Source organism: Balaenoptera acutorostrata, chromosome 18, assembly GCF_949987535.1.
Source record: "Balaenoptera acutorostrata chromosome 18, mBalAcu1.1, whole genome shotgun sequence".
Classification (NCBI taxonomy): domain Eukaryota; kingdom Metazoa; phylum Chordata; class Mammalia; order Artiodactyla; family Balaenopteridae; genus Balaenoptera; species Balaenoptera acutorostrata.
In genome coordinates this window covers 56,866,735-56,886,621 of record NC_080081.1, presented here as the reverse complement: position 1 = coordinate 56,886,621, position 19,887 = coordinate 56,866,735, and the positions used below count along the sequence as shown (strand labels likewise).

General features: G+C 40.2%; 1 long non-coding RNA gene across 1 annotated transcript in view; it reads left to right on the top strand.

Annotated features, from left to right (window-relative positions):
• LOC130705617 (uncharacterized) overlaps positions 1-13,845 on the top strand; it is a 53,372-nt gene extending 39,527 nt beyond the window's left edge. Inside the window, exon 3 of the long non-coding RNA XR_009005937.1 lies at positions 13,526-13,845. This is a non-coding gene — a long non-coding RNA (uncharacterized LOC130705617). The remainder of the gene's footprint in view (positions 1-13,525) is intronic.
• The last annotated feature ends 6,042 nt before the right edge of the window (positions 13,846-19,887 follow it).

The following is a 19,887-nucleotide window of genomic DNA, read 5'->3' as shown; positions in this document are numbered from 1 at the left end:
ACCCAAGCCATCGAAGGGGAGGGGGGGTGACTGTCCACGTGAAATGGGTTTAAGGGAATGGAGAAGCGAGTTTAACTCCTGCTTGTCAGCCAGTGGGGAGCACCCAGACTGCTGTGGCCTGAGTGCTGTCGCTGCCATCATGAAGCTCCCGGGGGCAAAGCTGGGCAGCCTCTCAATGGCCCTCCATTCCCACCCATGAGATCTCGCCTCACTCCTTCCCAGCCATGAAATTGTTTCCTGGACGGAATGACATAGGGGACCAAAGATCCTCTATTTTTCCTAATTTGTACCATCTGGTACCTGCATTTCAACTTGTCAAACAGGAGAAAAATATTTGACTCCATTCTTCTCTCTCCTCTGCTTTAATACTCCTAAGGTGATTCATAATACCTTGCTTGAGTCAGGAGAGACACCCTGTGGAACCTTTGAAGAAATTCTGGGAAAGAGGAGAGTTGATGTGGGAAGGGGATTGAACACAGTTAAAACTTTAAAAATATCCTGCCATATTTATTATTAGATGTGCAGATAACCTCCTAAAGTGTGTGTGACCTTGGGTAAATAATTTACCCTCCTCTCTGTACCTTCATGTTTTCATTTATAATGGGTATAACAATTGCATCTAATTCCTAAGGTTGTCAGTATTGAAAGTATATACATATACACTTCAATATAGTACTGGGCATGTCACATAAAGATGTGCTCCATGTGAAGGAGTCAGCCACCCTTACCACTTTGGAAGGCTGGAAAGCTACTATCACTTCCCAAAGCTCCTAGTCATAGTCTGGGATTGGGTCACATTCCGAGCATCCCTGGCATGAGATACAGGGAAACAGGTTTGGGCTTTAAAGTCAGAGAACCTCGATTTGAATCGTGGCTGAACCTCTTATTTGACTCTAAGCCAATTACCCAATGTGTTAGTTTTCTGTGCTATAACAAATTACCATAAGCTCTGTGGCTCAAAACAACGGAGGTTTATTCTTCTACAGTTCTGTAGGCTAGAAGTCCAAAATCAGTTCCACTGGCTCCAAATCAAGGTGTCAACAGGGCTGCACTCCCCTGGGAGCTCTAGGGAATTCCGTTCCTTGCCTCTTCTGCTTCCAGCGGCTGCTGGTATTTCTTGGTTTGTGGCTACATCACTCCAATTTCTGCCTCTGTAGTCACATTGCTTCCTCGTGTGTGTGTGTGTGTTTGTGTGTGTGTGTGTGTGTGTGTGTGTGAAATCTCCCTCTGCTTCCCTCTTATGAGGATCCTTGTGATTACATTTAGGGGCCACTGGATAATCTCTTCATCTCAAAATCCTTAATTTAGTGTTATCTGCGAAGATCCTTTTTCCTTATAAGGTGATGTTTATAGGTTCCAGGGATTAGGAATTAATATCTTTGGAAGGTTATTATTCTGCCTACTACTCCGGACTTCTCTTAGTCCATTATTTCAGTTGTAAAATGGGAACAATAGTACCAAATTCACAGGTTACTGTGAGGATTAATTCAATGTGTTATACAAGAGGTAGTAAGAAAGATCTTCAAAATTCCATTTAGACCAGTATAGCTGCAGTGTGCACCCTGCTGTCCTGTGGCAAGATGCAGCATGCAGCCTCTGTTTTCTGAAATGGGGTTAGGATAGTCGGAAGTGGAAAATCATAAGAAGTCATTAGTTTTTGTTCAGGTCAAACATTACAGGCCTACTCTTTGCTGGACACTCTTCTGAGGACTGAAATTAGAAGGATAAAGCCCGAATCTTGAGGAATTCCATTCCTGATCTATTCTCTTTGGGGTGCACAGGCATATGCAGTGTGAATCCACCGCATTAGGTGTCCTGCGAGGATGAGCCGAGAGCGCTGTGATACAGAGTGGCCGTGGAGTTGGCCAGGGAGGGCTTCGCATCTGTGTGGGTGGTGACGTTGGGAAAACTCATTTTGCCTGTGGATCCGGCCCCTCTCAGTTTCTTCGTAGTTACAAGTTAAACAGGTCATTTCTATGCCCTGTGGCTCCTGAATTTTGGAGTGGAGTAGATGATGATGCTGTGGAATGAGAATAAAAATGTGAATAAAAACATGGATTTTACTGCTTGATTCTTCTCCAAAGCTTGCAGGTCACAGAGAGTTGTATCAGGGAGATGCTTTTCAATTTAGCACAGAGCCCAGGAGGGCTCTTAGTCCTTTTCTCCCACTTCCCAATTTAAGCATGACTGAATCTTTAATAATCAAACCAAATAAATGATGAAATGCCCAGTGACAGCTGGTGGGTTTGATGGAGCTGTCCCTGGAAATAGATTTGTAATTCTGTCGTGTTGATGGGAAAGGAGATGTTGATCAGTATGTTCCCAGTTCATTATCATGTTCATGAGGGCTGCTGCCTCATGATTTCCTGTCAGATCCCTTGTTCAGTCTGCAATGGAGGTAGACCTGGGAATGTGTCATTCTCATCTATTGGGAATAGATGTTGTTTTCTCCCAAATTGTTTCAGCCCTCTAAGTAATTATTATATGAGAGCTAACAATTATAGTTCTAGTTTTAGAGAAGCTGATAAATTATGGGGATCCTATTTGGAGAGATAGGGCATATTTATCAAAATATAACAATTCCCAGTAGCATATTCCAAAGCAGCAAATAAGTGGCTCAAACAAGGAGTTTTGGAAGAGGGTGGTGTTTGGGGAAGACTACACTGAAGAGGTGGGTCCAGAGCTGAGCTTGCGCATGTTGGCAGTTAGGAGGAACTTGGAAAGGGTTTCCCAGGGACACAGAAAGAGTGGAACTAGTGAGGGACAGAGGCAGGAATGTGCTAATGTGCCTTTAGGACAAGATTTGTATCCATGTGGATAAAGTAGTATGATTAGAGCCATATGATTGTAAAATAAATGTCTTAATAGGGAGGTTCAGTCCAGATTCACTCATCCAACATTCATTTATTCATTCATCAGCTGCTTATTGAGAGTATACTGTGTACTAGCCTTGACCCCGAAGTAATGTATTTTGTATGTTGCAGTATTGGTAATGAGAAACTAAGAAGATTTTTAAGCATTGGAGAAAAGTAAAACCATATAAAATCATGGAGTAAACTAAAAATGATGATCTGAGAAGATTCATTGAGCTGCCTTGTACAGAATGGATTAGAATGGGAGATACTGAAAATAGAGAGATGAGTTAGGGAACCATTGCAGGTGAAGGACTTTGATAAGCGAGGCAGCAGAAGGAATGAATACAAGAGATGTTATCGGGGGAAAGTGGCTGTTCTTTTGTGTTTCCATAGCACTTTGTAGCATGTGTTGTTTGCTTACATGTCTATTTCCCCACTAGACTGTGAGCATCTCAAAGACAAAGGCCATTTACTCATGTGTCTCTACAACCCCAAGATATGTGCCTGGCACACAGTAAGTTCTCAAAAAACATTTGTTGACTTTCTGATGATTAAAAATGGATTGAATGTGAGAAATGAGAGAAAAGAAGAGTCAGAAAAGACTCAAGTTCTTAAAACAGGGAGGGTTATTCATTATCAACAGGAAAGAAGATGGTCACAGCAGAGCTGCTACTTCGAGAAGATGTTCTCCTCTCATTGATCAGGCATTTGTGACGTTGAGGTGAAAATGAGACATTAAGACTGATTTACGTTTCTAGGTTACATTTTAGGAAGAGAAACAAAGGGGCATGGCATCTAAGAGAGTGACTCAGAATCTTGGAGAGGAGGGAGACAGTGAGTATAGTTTGAAAAAACCTATTCTTTACTCTCACACAAATCTGATTTTATACTTGGGAAAAATACAAATCATAGAAAGGGACTTAAATATTTGCTTATCAACAGGGGAATGAATTTTAAAAGATTAATATACTTTGATAAAAAGTCTAACCAAAGATCTTTTCTAACACCCTTAAAACCGTACCTTACATATCTGGACAATTGTCTCAGAAGGCAGGCTCAGCAGGCAGGCAAAGAAGGAATCTTTCATCCCATTTTTAAAGTCTTATATACCAGAAACTCGGAATAAATTTATGCCCATTGTAAATAATTCAATCACACAATTCAAACAATGCAGAAATGTTTGCCCCAGAGAGCAGAAAGTTAAAGTCCCCTTCACAGACATCCATATCATTTTCATTATAGGCCACCATTGATAGAAGTCTGGTTTGATTTCTTTCATATATTTTAATCTATGCACATATAACACATACAGAGATTTTTAAAAGACACATAAGTGAGATCATACTATACATATTTGTTTTGGGGTACCTTTTTTTCTTTAACATCTATGATCTTGCCATGTCCATATATGTAAATCAGCCTCATGCTTTTAATGGTTGCATGGTATTCCATTGTAATAATAAGAGTTAACATTATTTAACTATTTGCTGTATGTCAAGAACTGTGCTAAGCATTTAATACTATTATCTCATTAATACTTATGCCAATCCTAAGGGATGGGTACTTTTATAATCTCCATTTTGGTGATGAGAAAACGGAGGCACTAAGAGATTAGGTAAGTTTCCCAATAACACAAAGATAGCAAGTGTCAGAGACAAAATTTTATTCCAGGTAATCTGATTTTAGAGTCCTTATTCTATACTGCCCTCCTATGGATCTACTATAATTAATTTTTTAAAAAAAAATCACCATTAATGGACTCTTACTATGTTTTCAGTTCTTCAATTCATTCATTTATTTATTGAGCAAGTGTGCCTACCATCTACCACACACTGTTCTAGGTACTGGGGATTCAACAGTGAACAAACTAGACAAAAATTCCTGCCCTTATGGAGTCTACTGGTGAAGATAGACAAGATAAATAAATAAAGTATGTAATATTATAGATAAATAAAAAGGATAGCAGTGAAAAGAGATAGGACCTGTTGGGGGTTGAGAATTTTAGATACAGTGTTCAGATGAGGCCTTTTTGAGAAAGTAACATTCGAGCAAACCCCTGAAGGAGGCAGAAGCACCAGCTTTGTCAATATCTGGGAGAAGGCTATTGCACAGCTAACTCTCCTAGATACTTGTAGATATTGAATTATCAAATGTCTCCTCCTTAGTAATTGCAGAGATCAGAGAATTATTGCTTTGTGGTCTGGTTACTCCTCAAGAGATGTTGCTGAATTATAAATATCAGAGAGCAACAGAAGAAGGAGCCAAGTTGTTTTGCTTTTACATCAAACCACTCTGGGAGGGATGACTTCACTCCTAGATCATATGGTGACACCACTTTGACAAATATGTTCTCTCCACCAACCATTTCTTTCTGACTCTTGGGAGCCTGGATGGTTATCTGTTTTGACAGAGATGATGTTGGCCAAAAATCTTTCTGAAATAGAAGAGTCTCTTCTAGGTAGGATTTTAAAATTTTAAATGGAGGTGGAGGAAAGAGCTCTGTGTTGGATAGCCACTGGGAGGAAGTCAAGATTTTTTTTTTTCATTTTTGTACTCTTTAAACAGCCTGGGCTGCTTTTATTCATTCTTCTTTATAGTGTCCTAGGCAGGTGTAACTGCCACATAGCAAAAGATGGACTTAACAGGGTGCAGTCATAAAATAACTTTGTTTCCTCCTGTGGCCCTTCAGACCAACTCATTGTGCTTGCTTAAGTCTCATAGATTTTTCTAGTAACTCTTAGATTATCAAAAGTCCTCAGTCACTTCAAGTCATAAGAATAATCTCAGTTCAGCAATTTAAAGGTGCAGCCCAGTTTAATAATAAAAACTCTGAACTTCATTTGAAGTTTGAAATTTTCCTCTCCCCCAACTTAATACTGCTGCTTTGGGATGGGAAGCTAAGGAGAGGAGAGGAGAGCGTATCAACTTCTATATTTTCCACTTTGTGCTTAATCTTCGCACACCCGCTTCATTCTATCCCATTTAGTCTCCTCCAGAATTGAAGTTGGGGGCAGAAAAAAGAAGCAAGGGATAGGAAAGTTCTTCCTTCATAGAAAGGATGTTATCTGGCGTTGAAGATAATTCCTATGCAATTTCAACTTTGTAGGACATAGAAAAATAAAGAAATTCTCCAAAGGATTTTTTTTATGAAGCGAATAGAACATTGTCACCAAATACTGAAAAAGATTGCACAAAAACAAAGTCACAAATTTTCATTTTAATAGTGAGACAATTATCCTAAATAAAATGAAAATTAAACGGAATCCAGTAGCACCTTAGAAGATAATATGCCATGACCATGTGAGTGTATTTGGGTGATATATAGTTGATTTGTTATAGAAATACATCATAATGTATTTCATCATATTAATAGTTGTACATTGGGAAAATGCTCTGATAATTTTTATGGGTACTAAAAAGGCATTTGATAAAGTTTGACATCTATTAAAATTAATTAAATAGGAATATATAGATTCTTCTTTAACATGGTAAAAAATTCCTTTCTCAGTCCACAAAACAGCATCACACTTAGTGGACAAACACCAGAAATAACATTTCCATTAAAGTTAGAAACAAGAGAATGACCACAAACACCGCTATTATTTAACACTGTTTAGACTGATGTACTTAGGTAATGCAAATAGACAAGGAAAATACACATGGAAAAAGAGGAAGTAAAATCTTTGCATACAATGTGATTTTTAAACTTGTGAAACCAATGATCAGTGGAAAAGTTACTATAAACAATAAGATAATTCAGGAAGATGACTACTACAAAATTATTATACATAAATAATTAACTTTGATATATACAGACAAAAACCAATTAGATAATAATGGAAGATCTCATTTATAAAGCAATAACAAGATAAATTTCCAAGAATGAACTCAGGAAGAAATGTTCAATTTCTATACAAAGAAAACTTTATAAGACACTTGAGGGACACAAAAATGGTGACTTGAACAACTGAAAAGGTATGCAATATTCTTAGAGAGGAAAATGATGTATCATAAAGAAGTTAGTAGTTGCCAAGTTACACTATATGTATAGTGCAAGCCCAGTGAAATAAAATAGGGAATCATCAGAGATAGTCAAGCTGGTGTTTCTCTACTGAAAAGTTGTTGCTGTCCAATATTTAATTTAAATTTTTAATCCTTTGTTAGTCATTTCCTTATCATTTTATATAATTAATGATTGTTTAGATTCATTCATACGCTTACTGGTATTTTGCCAACATTTCTTTTGCATAGCAGACCTTTCATCTAGGAACATGTTCCTTCTTCCTAAGTATAATCTTCAGTATAACCCTCCTTTATTGAGGGCTTGGTAGTAGTAAGTTCTCTCTATCTCTCAATTTTTTGGAGGGCCTGGAAATTATTTATTTTGATTTAAAAAAAAAGTTCACTTAGCTAGGAACTGTTTTGTACCATATTTGTACCATATTTGTTTGTACCATATTTTTTGTACCATATTTTTTGTACCATTTTTTGTACCATATTTGTCTGACAGATTTTTTTTCTTGGTACTTTGATGGTATTATTGTTTTGTCTTCTGGTTTCCATTCTTTCTGTTGAGAAGTCAGCTGTCAGATTAATTGTTGCTCTTATGTAGATGATTTGTCTTCTCTTTGGCTACTTAAAAAATTTTTCCCTTTGTCTTTGATAATCTGCAGTTAACTCTGATAAGTCAAGGTGTAGATTTCTTTTCTTCTGTCCTGTATAGGATTAGTAATATTTCCTGAATTTAAGAATCTATATCTTTCATTAATTCTAGAAAGTTCTCATCTATTATTTCTTCACCTATTGCCTATTTCAAATTCTTTTTTGCTTCTTTTGAACGTAGACGTTTTTTCAATCTGCCCTCCATGCCTCTGATCCACTCTCTCCTCCCTATTTCTGTCTCCTTTTCTTGCTATGCTACATTCTTAAAAAAAAAATCTTCAGTTCTGTCTTCAAGCACCCTAGTTAGAGGAGCAGCCCATTTAACTCAGTACTTTTTAGCCTATTTTCCAGGCACTGTATGAAGAAAGGGAACACACAGTAAAAATACCTTTAGCTACAAATGTGTTGGTGAGCCCTCAGCTCCAGGCTGACTTAGAGATACCTGCCATGTCCACAGACTTGCCCACAGAATTCTTGATCCCTGGTCTCCTGACCAAAGGGCAGAGTCCCAGGTTCGGTGTACTTCAGTCTCCCATGTGGGCACTACCTGGTCTCCCCTCTCCAATGGAAACCTGCACTTGGTCTCAGAACTCTTACCCTTCTCTGGGGTCCAGAAACTTCTGCGTTGTCCAATTCAAATTGTTCCTGCAACTCCTCCCTTTAAAGAAGGGACCCAACTTAATTCTTAGGATAATAAGGAACTCTTTTGTGCTATAGCAGTCTTACAGATGAGGAAACAGAGGCATATTAAAGGCCAGGGCTCAAGTCACCCAGCTGGTAAGTAGCAGAAGCAGAATTTGGGTGTGGATGGCCTGACTTCAGTCCCTGTCCCTAACCACTCTATTGTGTTGCTCTTTGCCTGCAACACAGAGGCCTCTCACTTCTGCTCAACCCTGGGTATGAGTGAACATGTCCCAGCTTTTAAAAATACAGTGCTGCTCTCCTTTTCCTGGGTACAATGAAGGAAGAGGTATTAATTCTCAAAAAGATTTTTAATAACTCACTCTGTTATATACCTAGTGAAAAAGAATATATTGCTTTGAAAGCTGCACTAACTTAAGGTCTCCATATCTTAGTTTTCTCATATTAAATTGGGGATAGTCATTCAACTATGATTTTGCCTCTATATGTTGCTTCATCAATATTTGGTGATAGGAGAAAGAAGATATTATCTAAGAAGGTGTTTGAAATCTTCAGGGAAAAAAAACCCATGTGATATTATAAGAAGATTGATACACAGCAGATACCATAAGTGGTAAAATGAATTTTAACTTTGGTGTCCCTAGATGGTCCCTATTCAGTTCTAAGTAAAATATATTTCAATCTAGAAGAAAATAGGGACCCTGCCAACTGTTATTAATGCTTGCTTGCCTTTTAATTGAAGTGCACTCTTGGAAAATGTCGTATGTATCTGGGGAAATATAATGCATTCAGCATAAGAATAAATCTTTTTTAAGTGAGTTAGACCCAGGGATTTTTTTCACTTTTCAGCCAATCCACAGTCTTTCTGGTTTATCAGTTCCTTTTTCTTTGCTAAGCAGTGATGGTAATGCATACATTTGCCTTTTCCAGTAAATCATCCTTTTATAATTTGGCTTTCTTTCAATCTCAGATTCCCATCAGAAGGGTTTTACCTCAAGGCATATAGCAACCAATTTCCCCCGTAATTAATGCCATATCTGCCTCAGAGTCCATTTCAATTCCCAAATGAAAATTGATGAGGCAGCCAACCACAAATAAGGATCACATACCGCTGATTAAACTATCAGTCTAGTTTCCCAGCTATCACATTACAGTGCTGACTCATAACCAGAGGGTGAGTTTTTAGTCTTTTGCAATGTATATTGCTCATAGTAAGTGTCCATAAATTGCTATTAGAAGATGAGGAGAGAGGGATTTTATATGACCCCTATCAAATTCCACCAGAAAGATTAAAGAGGTTTGTGTTACAGGGACTGAGACTCCACAGCACATGGAGACAAAAAATGTGTCTAGACTTGATAAAATGTGCCACAAACTGTGATGAAAACCTCCAGGAAAAGAAAAACTACCCAGCAAGGTGTTTTTTCTCATCCAGGTGGACTGTGGATGGATGGTTAAGTCAAACAGCTTCATGTTGTCTAGGGAACATGGAGACCAAATTCTCCACCCACCAGCCTTCAGTTCAATTCCAGACTTCAGGGTGAGAGTGGGATTGGAGGTAGCGTATGAAGTAACTATTCACCAAATGGTCAGAGTAAGAATTCATTCACTCATTCATTCCATTCATTCACTCATTCACTCAGTGTTTATTTACCTATTTTCCAGGCACTGTGTGAAGAATGGGAACACACAGTGAAAAAGACACCCACTCTGTCCTGGTTGAGCTGATGCTCTAAGGTGGGGGTGATGTTACCAAACCAAACTTGGGTCTGCTTGACCGTGTGCAGTAAAGCCAATGTAGTGACACCGGGTTGTGGTGAAGGAAAGTGCAGCATTTATTGCTGGTGCCAAGCAAGGAGTCTAGGCAGCTAGTGCTCAAAAGATCCGAACTCCCTGATGGCTTTCAGAGAAAGGTTTTTAAAGACAGGGTGAAGGAGAGGGTTGTGGGGTGCTTGATCAGCTCGTGGACATTCTTCTGATTGGTTGGTGATGAGGTAACCGGGAGTCAACATCATCAACCTTCTGGTCCCAACCAGTCTGGGGTCTATGTGCCTGTGGTCAGTATATAGTTAAGTTCTTCCACCTGGTTGGGGTTTCAATATCTGCAAAACAGTTCAAAGGACATGGCTCAGAATACTGTCTGTAGCCCTTGAGGAGGAACTAAAAGTCCTTGACTTTGTTTAATGGCTAAACTATTATTATTTTGTCTTACTTGACTGTTTTCCGTTGTTTCTGCATTTTCTCACTTCTCTGATTAAACTTATTCTTTGGAACTTTGGGAAGGCCAAGGAGGCTAAAGTTTTTCTATAGACAAGAGGCAGGCAGAGGACAGGGTGATGAGGGGGAGGGGGGTGAGGTCCATCCTGGGAAGGCCTATAGGGTCCTGGTCATTTACAGTGGTGGTGGGGGACAGATAAGTAACCAGATCATTCAATAACGGGTATTAAATGCTATGGGAGAAGTAAGCATGAGGTACTAGTCAAGTATGTAGATTTTGTGTGTGTGTGTGTGTGAGAGAGAGAGAGAGAGAGAGAGAGAGAAGAGGTTGGGGAGGGAGAAGGCTTCCTGGAAGAGGTCACTTGAGCCCTTAACAGATGGGGAGAGTTAGCTAGGTTAAGAAGGAGTCAGGGCAGGACAGGCATTCCAGGTAGTGGAAGCAATTTGAGCCAAGTTTGGGATGGAAAGAGAGCATGATCTCTTTGGTAAATGAAAAATTAGTCGTAGCTGGAACAAAGGTGTGGGAAGAGTTTTGTGGAGAAAAAGATGACTAGGGGGAGGCTGCCAGATGTTCTCCCCTGAAATGTTTGACCATCAGTGAGAGCAGGGCAGATGTGAGTGCGATTATGAAAACATACATATGTGTGTGAGTGTATATATATAAATTTACCTCTAAATGCATTGCGTATTTCAATCAGTAATGCATCCTTGTTGTTTGGGTATCCTTTTGACATACTTTTAAGAAAGTCATTTTAAAAATTAAATTCAGGACTACTGTAGATATGAACCCTGCCCCCAAGGGACTGTCTGTGACACTCTCCAGCACATTCTTTATGTCCCAATTTGTAAGATCTGACTTTGGTTTATCTCACTAATATTTGTAGCTACCCCCAAATTAGTGGCAGAGCTGAGGAAAGAAATTCCAGAGCTTTTACCCCATTATAGAACTAGCTGTACTCAGAGGGGACCTAAATCGCATTGACTTACTAAATTAAAAAGGTTGGCCCATGCACCTTTCAAAGACTCAGCCACCCTGTCCAATTTTCCAGCTGCCCATAACCACTGAGTAGCACAGTATGTAGAGGGCAGTCATAGCAGTCCAGGTGAGGGACCACGTGGTCTGCTTGTCATGTATGCCCTGTAGAATCAGTGGATGCTCAAAAAGGACTGTGGCTCAAAAAAAAACTGAAAAAAAAAAAACAACCTGTTGAGCAGTTGGTTTAGTATTATTAGCTATGCTTGTACTTTTTGATAATCTGATTTCTTTTAACAATTTATTTTAGATAACAAAACTTCTTGTCTTAAAAAATGATAAGTTAACTTTGCAGCTATTGTAATTCTTAAAACTGAGGAGATGATGATGATGACAGTAGTTATTTGTATAGTAACATGCCCAAGACAAATCCTAAGAGAGGAACACAATCAGAATCAAATGGAGAGATTTGGCTTTGCCCACTTGCCTCCCAACTAGAAATTTTTAAAGGTATTTTGTGTGGCATGCTGTACTGTGTGCATTTTTTAGCTTTTTAACTTCAAGGACATCAAAGTATTGGAAGAGGTTCAAAGAATGATAATAAAAAGCTTATGGGGCTGCCTTACAGAAGTGGGCCAGTCACGTAAGACAACAGCACTGTCGAATGAGCCCTTGCTGAGGAAGCCACCACACGGGGCGCTGAGACCTCCTCCATCCCAACCATGGGAAAGGGCTTAGACCCGTATTCATCGCCTGGCTGGCCTGCCTGTGAAGAAGAGCAGTGCAGGGCATGTTCAGAGCATAGAGCCTGGCTATGTGGTTTCTTCAAAGAGGGTTTAACTGCATGTTTGCCATGGACTCCTCCTGCTCCTTCCTTCCAGTTTTTCCCTCAAACAATTATAAGAGGAGGGAAGTCTCTGGATCTAGATCCCAACCCAAGAGTAGATTAATGAATGCCACGACTGCCCCTGGGCAATGTGCACCCTCCCAGACACGCTGGATCTCAGACTTCGTGCCAAAAAGGAGAGAGCTGAGCTCTTCACAATGCTGAGTCCATTGCTTGGTTGAAGAGGGTGACCAGGAGCACTAGAAGGTTTCAAAGCCCCAGGTGTTTTTTGTTTTTATGTGTAAACTGCCCTTGATGTATTTGTTCCTCTGCATCCAGGCAGCCACCAAGTCCTATTGGTTTGTTCCTGCTCCTAGCTTTCAGAAGCATTTAGGCCAGGGTTTGCAAAAGCTCCCCATTATATACACATCACAGTGAAAGAAACTGCCCTGCAGTACAGCTGCAAACTCACCCTCTCTGTCTCTTACACATGTGGGGGCCTTATCCTCATCTACCGAATTATAACAAATTTCTCTGCTTAGTGTTTCAAGTCCTCCTCAGAATGACCTCCATCTGCATCTCAATCTGACATCTCTTTATGTCCCCATGGGTACCCTGCAGTCTATCCTAACTAAATGCCTCACTGCTCCCCCAAATCATCACAGTTCTACTTCTGAAACTAACAGCAAGGGAAAGAACCTGTTAACAATGAAGTTTTCAAAAGAAGCCACCCCAAGAATCTGGGCCTAATAGTCATCCCTTAAAATTGAGCTCTTAGAATTTGCTTCTTTCACTGGGCCATTATTTTCACGTGTGAAGAAGTGTTTCCTTAGTTCTGTTCTTGAGAACAAGTGTTGGTACAGGATGGAGGTAAAGACCTTGACACCAGGTTCTGGCCCCTGGCATAGATGATGTGAAAGTGAAGAGGAGGAATATGTGAGGGGAACCTATGTTCTCTGAGTTCCCACCATGTACCAGGCACTGAACTAAAGGTCCTGTGCACTTTCTCTTCTTCAATCCTCAAAGGCTTCCTTTGATGTGCACTTTAGGAACCCTTTGTTGGGCTTGCTGTGTTAAGGTGACATGCCTAAGGCCACCCAGAAAATAAATGGTGGGGCTAAGGTCACACTGGATCTTTCTGGCTCCTAAGCCCTTGTTATTTCCATTATGTCACATTTCTTTTCAAGGACATAGAGAGTAGGGGTGGGGAATACTGTGGAAACAAACAAAAAAGACTTATTTGTGTTCAGTATCCAAGAAGTACTATACCTTCTTTGCTGGCCCCGGCTTTATTTATGTATTTTTTTAAGAGGATAATGACCAGAAAAATGAGCAATCAAAACCTTTCAGGTTTGGGGCTTCCCTGGTGGTGCAGTGGTTAAGAATCCGCCTGCCAATGCAGGGGACATCGGTTCGAGCCCTGGCTGGGAAGATCCCACATACCGCAGAACAGCTAAGCCCATGCGTCACAACTACTGAGCCCGTGCTCTATAGCCTGCGAGCCACAACTACTGAGCCCGCGTGCTACAACTACTGAAGCCTGCGGCCCTAGAGCCCGTGCTCTGCGACAAGAGAAGCCACTGCGATGAGAAGCCCGCACACCACAACGAAGAGTAGCCCCCACTCGCCGCAACTAGAGAAAGCCCGTGCACAGCAACGAAGACCCAATGCAGCCAAAAATAAATAAATAAAATAAATAAATTTATGTTAAAAAAAACCTTTCAGGTTCTACTCCATGCCTATTTTTCTTCAAAATCTCAGTCATTAGGAAAGGATCTATTTAAAAATCTTGTTCTGACTAGTTTCTGTCTCAGTACAGGTTGTTCAGGAGCTTTCCGGATTCTCAGTGTTTCTACACTTTGTTCATTAGTATGGCTGTTTTCTGTATTTTATAATTTCATTATTACAAGTAAACTCTTAGTAATAAAAATTACCTTGTCACCTACTGGAGCCCTTTAATGCACCCCAAAATAGGGGGCAATTGGCATTCTGAGTAATCCCCTGCCTTCTCCTATTTTAACAAGGAACCAAAAGAACTTAGAGTGAATTTATTCAAACGTGGGTGAGATCCATTGACTCAATATTCCCTTCAGTAATCACACACTTTGGTTGCACATGTTAGTTTTCCATGTCTCTTTATCCTGCCCCACCTAAAAAATGTAGGATTGGAGTTCTCTGAAGAGCACAGAATAGAGGGACAGAGGATGTCAATCCTTCAGAAGCTTGAGGTTAGAATTCTTTCTTAACCTCTGCCCACGATTCCCTCTGTGGAGAAATGCCACAGTAGAAATAGCTTGAGAGTTAACCCATGGATTACATAGCCACAATTATATAAATATTCAGCACCTCTCAACGAGCCAGAACAATGGCAAACTCAGGAGTAAAAAGACATACGAAGAGATAAAGATAAAAAGATTGAATAATAAAATGGATGAGTCAGTTAGCAGAGCAGAAGAGAAAGGTACAGTCATAGGCTGGCAAAGGTTATAATTATCAAGCTCCGTGAGTGCCAATTCCAAGAAGTACTGGGAAAGCAGAATTAGTGGAGACAATGGCAGAGAGCAAGGTTAAGGTGGGAGAGACGTGGACAAGGGAAATGGAATGAGGCCAAGTAATTAGGAATGAATCATAAGAAGCAGAACCAGTAACAGCAGAGAGCAAAGATCAGGAGGAGCAAGAAGACACTCCAAGTTGAAAATTGCAACAAAATAAGGAAAAGAATGAATTATATATGAGCATTGAGTTTAGGGGCAAGATGACATAAATTTCAATGACTCCTGAGGCTGGCATCACTGGATTATAGCACAGTACCATAACTAGTGCTTAGAATGATGAGGCTGAGCCACTGAGAATATTTTAAATTATGAATATATTATATGGAAGACTGCAGAGACATATAATAAATTTTAGAAGGATTTTAATAAAATATAGTTGAAATTTAAGTTTTATCAGTGAACACATAAACATCCAGCTATTCGCAAGTATAACAAGTTCCTAACCGTCCTAGGTTAGCTAAAGCATTGCCAAAAATGTCATTTGCCACACTTCTAAAGGCACAGAAATGTGAAAGTAGGGAAAGGAAATGGATTCCTGTTGCTAAATCATAGGGTTCACGGGGGAAGGATGGAGATAGTGTGGAATTGGAAGGCTTGGGGAGCCACTGAAGGCATTTCAGCAAGAGTGTGCCATGAGTAGACCTATGTTTTAGCAACATCACTCTGGCAGGACCATATAGGAAGTTGCGTTGGGAGAAGACTTGGTAGCAGAGTAAGGCAAGTTAGGCACTTACCTTGGATCCAGAATTTAAGGGGCACCAAAACCTTCAATAATCAAGATAAATAATATTTTAATGGAGTATTTTAAAAAATCAAAATTAGTGCCAAAAATCCATGATAAACAAGATATCAAACTTTTGAATAAAGACAGAATTAGCAGTAACATTAAAAACACCCAGGAGAGACTGGATGAAACAGAGAGATGATAGGAGGAAGGATTAGGTGACTGGTGTAATGAGCTGACAGAGGCAGATAGGGGAGTCAAGGACAAAGCCCAAGTTTATGACTCATGTAGCATTGTCAGTCTCCAACCTAGGGGATTCAGAGAAGAAGTAAGTATGGGGGAGGATGATGATGAGTTGTGCTGTGAGTTTGTCACATGTGAGGTGTTCATGGGTTATCGAATGGAGGAAATCTAGCCAATGACTGGAAGTATGGTCTAGCATTTGGCAGAGAAGTCTAGACTGGCTGTAGAGAGAGGGGCTTTTTCACATGTAGATGCTACTGGAAGCAGAATGTATAGATGAGCCTGCCCAGGGAGCAGGTATATAGACAGACGAGACAGGCAATGGTACTGAACATAATAATAAAAAGCAATAGTAACATTTATTGAGGCTTACTAAGTGCTAGCCACTCTGCTGAGTTGTTTACAAGCATTATATAATCAAATCCTCACAACAGCTCTGAAAGTTCTATGCTGTTTTCCTCATTTCACTGATGAGGAAATGGATGTTAGAGAGCTTAAAATAGGGGTGATTTGAGATCAGCAAGTAAATGGCAAAGCCAAGATTTAAAATCAGAAAGTCTGAAGAGAAGAAGGAGGCAACCTGGCTTTGGAGAGCAAGGACCAGAGTTTGAATTCCAGCTTCGAGGGCTATGTGATCTTGGCCCCATTTATCCTTCTGGAGTCTCTGTTTCCTCATCTGTAAAATGGGGATAACAAAGGCTGCCTCTTAGGACTGATGGGAAGATGAGATGGGAAATGTCAGGTGTCTGATGCATAGTAGGTGCTCAGCATGAACTGGTAAGTGTTGCAATCATTAGGAATACCCCAGGATCAGGCAGACATTGAAAGGACCTTAGTGTAGAGGAGGCTGGGAGGCGAGTATGATGGAGAGGTAAACACAGAGTCAGGAGAAATGGAATCAAAGGGAGGAAGGGGTTGGGCCCACCAGAGTTTGGTCGATTTGTCCGCCATTGATGTCCTTATCAGAAGCAGTAGGTTTAGTGGAGTAGGTGCGGAAGGGGGAGCATTAAATGATGGTGAAGAAGGAGAGGTAATGAATGTGGACAATGCTTCCCCAAAGCTTTGCTCTGTAGGGAAGGAAAGGGAGGGATGTTGCTTAAGGGAGACACAGAGGTCAGGAAGAGTATTCTTCTCACCCCACAAACATCCTGTAATGCGGGAGCATTTTTCCCTTGACAAAGGAAGTGCGTGGAAAGTGAAAGAAAACACTAGGCCTAAAAATAATGATGACTTTCCACTTAAACTTGTACAGTAGTGGAACACATTCAAAAACAGTTTTGCATCCAGTGTGACATGGAGGCTTCAGAACAATCCTGTGGAGTAGATCAGACAGGTAGAATCTCCAATTTATAGATACTGAAATGAGGACTCAGGAGAGATTAGAAATAAATTCAACGATTGTCAGTGTGAAAAGATTAAGAGACTCCCTCCTCACCCCAGCTGGTGTGCAGAGTGGAGGTCGTGGGCTGATTCTGTAGAATAGCGATGATGGGCTAGTCATGGAAGGGGTGAGCTCCATGTAGGGGAGAATGCATGGGAGGGAGGAAGTGAATGAGACGGAGCAGAGGCTTTTTGCTACTCCCCACACAGCCACAAGAGAGATGTCTGAAAAAGATGGTAATGTTTAAATTTACATTAAGAATACACTAAGACTTTTAACATTTTCTTAAGACATTAAGTGAAAATTGGAATTGTTTGCAGTGTTTTGGCTTTTCTGCAGCCCTGAGCACATGGGACATGGTAATATTTGGATTATATATGGCTGGCAGATGGCGGCACCAGACTTAAGCCCAGGTCTGCTGATGCGGAGCCAGCATCCTATCCACCAATCCCCATTGCTTTTGTTTGTAAGTAAGACTCTCAGTTTGTAGAAGCAGAGTAAAAAAAATTTATTTTCTTTTTAAATTGTGAGGATTCTAATTTCAACCACACTGAATCACAAACAAAGCTTCCAGAGAGACAAAAGGTTAGGGATGATTCACACAATATTAGTTAGATGAGGAAAGGCTTTTATTTCATTAGATTGGTTTAATAATCATTGAGGGCCTGATATCATGGAGAAGAACTTAGAGGGGATTGTAGAGAGAAACTAAAAGCAGGCTAAACTTAACCTATTCACTGAAGTGCCCCAAATCTGAAGCTATTCATGCTAGAACAGAATTTGACTCATCAGCGTGTACCTGACATGCCCTTTGGAAAGTGTGCTAACCATTTGATGCAAGACGTGACATTTCATCCAGGTTCACTTATTTGCATACTTGTGATTTCATTTGCATGTATTTTACTGTGCTGCACTCTGGAAATATATTTACTTATTTCTATTCCCTCCTTTAAATTCCATATACCCTCTACAGTCCTTTGGTAACGTAACAGATCAAATATTGAGGAAAACATTCTCGTTAGGAAGACAACTGTGGAGCTTCTATATCCAGTCTGTCATCAAAACTTTTCTTCCTTTAAACATCTGGTGGAGGCTCAAAGATGTATTATACAACCTGGGGAGTATAGCCAATATTTTTTAATAACTGTAAATGGAAAGTAACCTTTAAAATTTTTTTTAAATTAAAAAATTAAAAAATATGTATTAAAAAAAACATCTGGTGGTTGTGCTCCCCTACTTTCTATTTTCACTGCATCACCCTAGACTGGGGATTTCTCACCTCCTAAGTAGTCTCTTGCCCTTGAGTCAAAACCATGCAATTCAGTCGATTCCCTACATCCTAACTAACTCACCACTTACTCGATGCTCAGTGGCCCTCAGAGTGAACTAATAGCACTTTTATATTATTAGATTCATCATATTCCAAATTCTTAACTTCTGCCATTGTGAAACTGCTAGAAATTAATAGCTGTGTTTATGACCTTATCCAGTTTACCACTAAAGAGAGATAAGTCTTTTTAAACTCTGCTTCCCCCTTCTTCTGTCCCCTAAGAAATACTGTGTCCTCAACAGCTTAGTTCCTTGTTGGGGCAACAAGGAAAGGAAAGTAGAAAATAGAGAACAAGGAATGTATCAGAAAGGCTGGAAAAGTGTTTTTCTTTTGTGGGAAAAGAAGAAAAAACAGAGATGGAAAGAAGGGGGAAGGGAGTGGAAAGATGAGGGTCTTAAGAAAGGGTGAGGTTTCAGAGTAAGACTTAGAGTTTAGGGAAGGTAGTTGAAAGTGAATAGAGATGGGCTGAGGGCAGATTCTGGGAGAGGAAATCTAAGCTGAGTATTCAGGAAAAACAAGACATGGAGAGAAGCTGAGTGAAATTGTTCTGATGTTGGATTGACTGCTTTAACAGTGACCCAAATAATAGTAGTGTAAAAAAGATGCAAGGTTTTATTTCTCTCACAAAAAAGTCTGAGTTGAAAGCAGTCCAGGAGGAGAAGGGTACTCTATGAGGTTGAAAGGTGGCCCAGGTCCTTCTGTATTTTTGCTCCCACACACATTGTCCTTGTCTGTGGGATCAAAGTTGGCCCCTCCCTTCTGCATCCATATTCCAACCCGATGGAGGGAGGATAGAGGAAGTGAGAGCACTGAGTTTTATTCCAAGAGCAGAAACTCTGAATTGCACACATCACTCTGCTCACATTCCATTTGCCAGAACATCATCAGTTGGCCATACTAGCTGCAAGAGAGGCTGGGCAATATCGTCTCTAAGTAGGCAGTCCTGTGCCCAGCCCAAACTCAGGGGAGTATGTTACTAAAAGGAAGAAGAGAAGCCTGTAAACTGAGGAACAGTCGGTCTCTGCACTCTTAGTTAGATACCATAGGTAGATAGGCAGAAGATCTTAAATAAGTGAGCTTGAAAAGGTTATGCAGAATTTGAGGGCTAATCTGAATTCAGATTATAGAAGTGGGGTATGTTGGAATAGAAAAGGAAAGCTTGGAGGGTTAATCTGTATATTGAGTATGATTGACATTGTAGGACAGCAGGACACATTCTAAGGTCCCTGAATCTGGCCCATAAGTATGTCTGTAGCTCAGGGATCTGCAAACATTTTCTGGAAAGGGATAGATAGTAAATATTTTAGCCTTTGTGGGCCACACGACCTCTTCCAGATCTACTCAACTCTGATGTTGGAGCATGAAAGCAGCCTAAACAATATGTAAGCAAACAGGTGTTTCCCAATGAAACATTATTTATAAAAGCAGGCTGTGGGCCAGATTTGACCTTGGCTATAGTTTGCTGATCCCTGCTCTAGT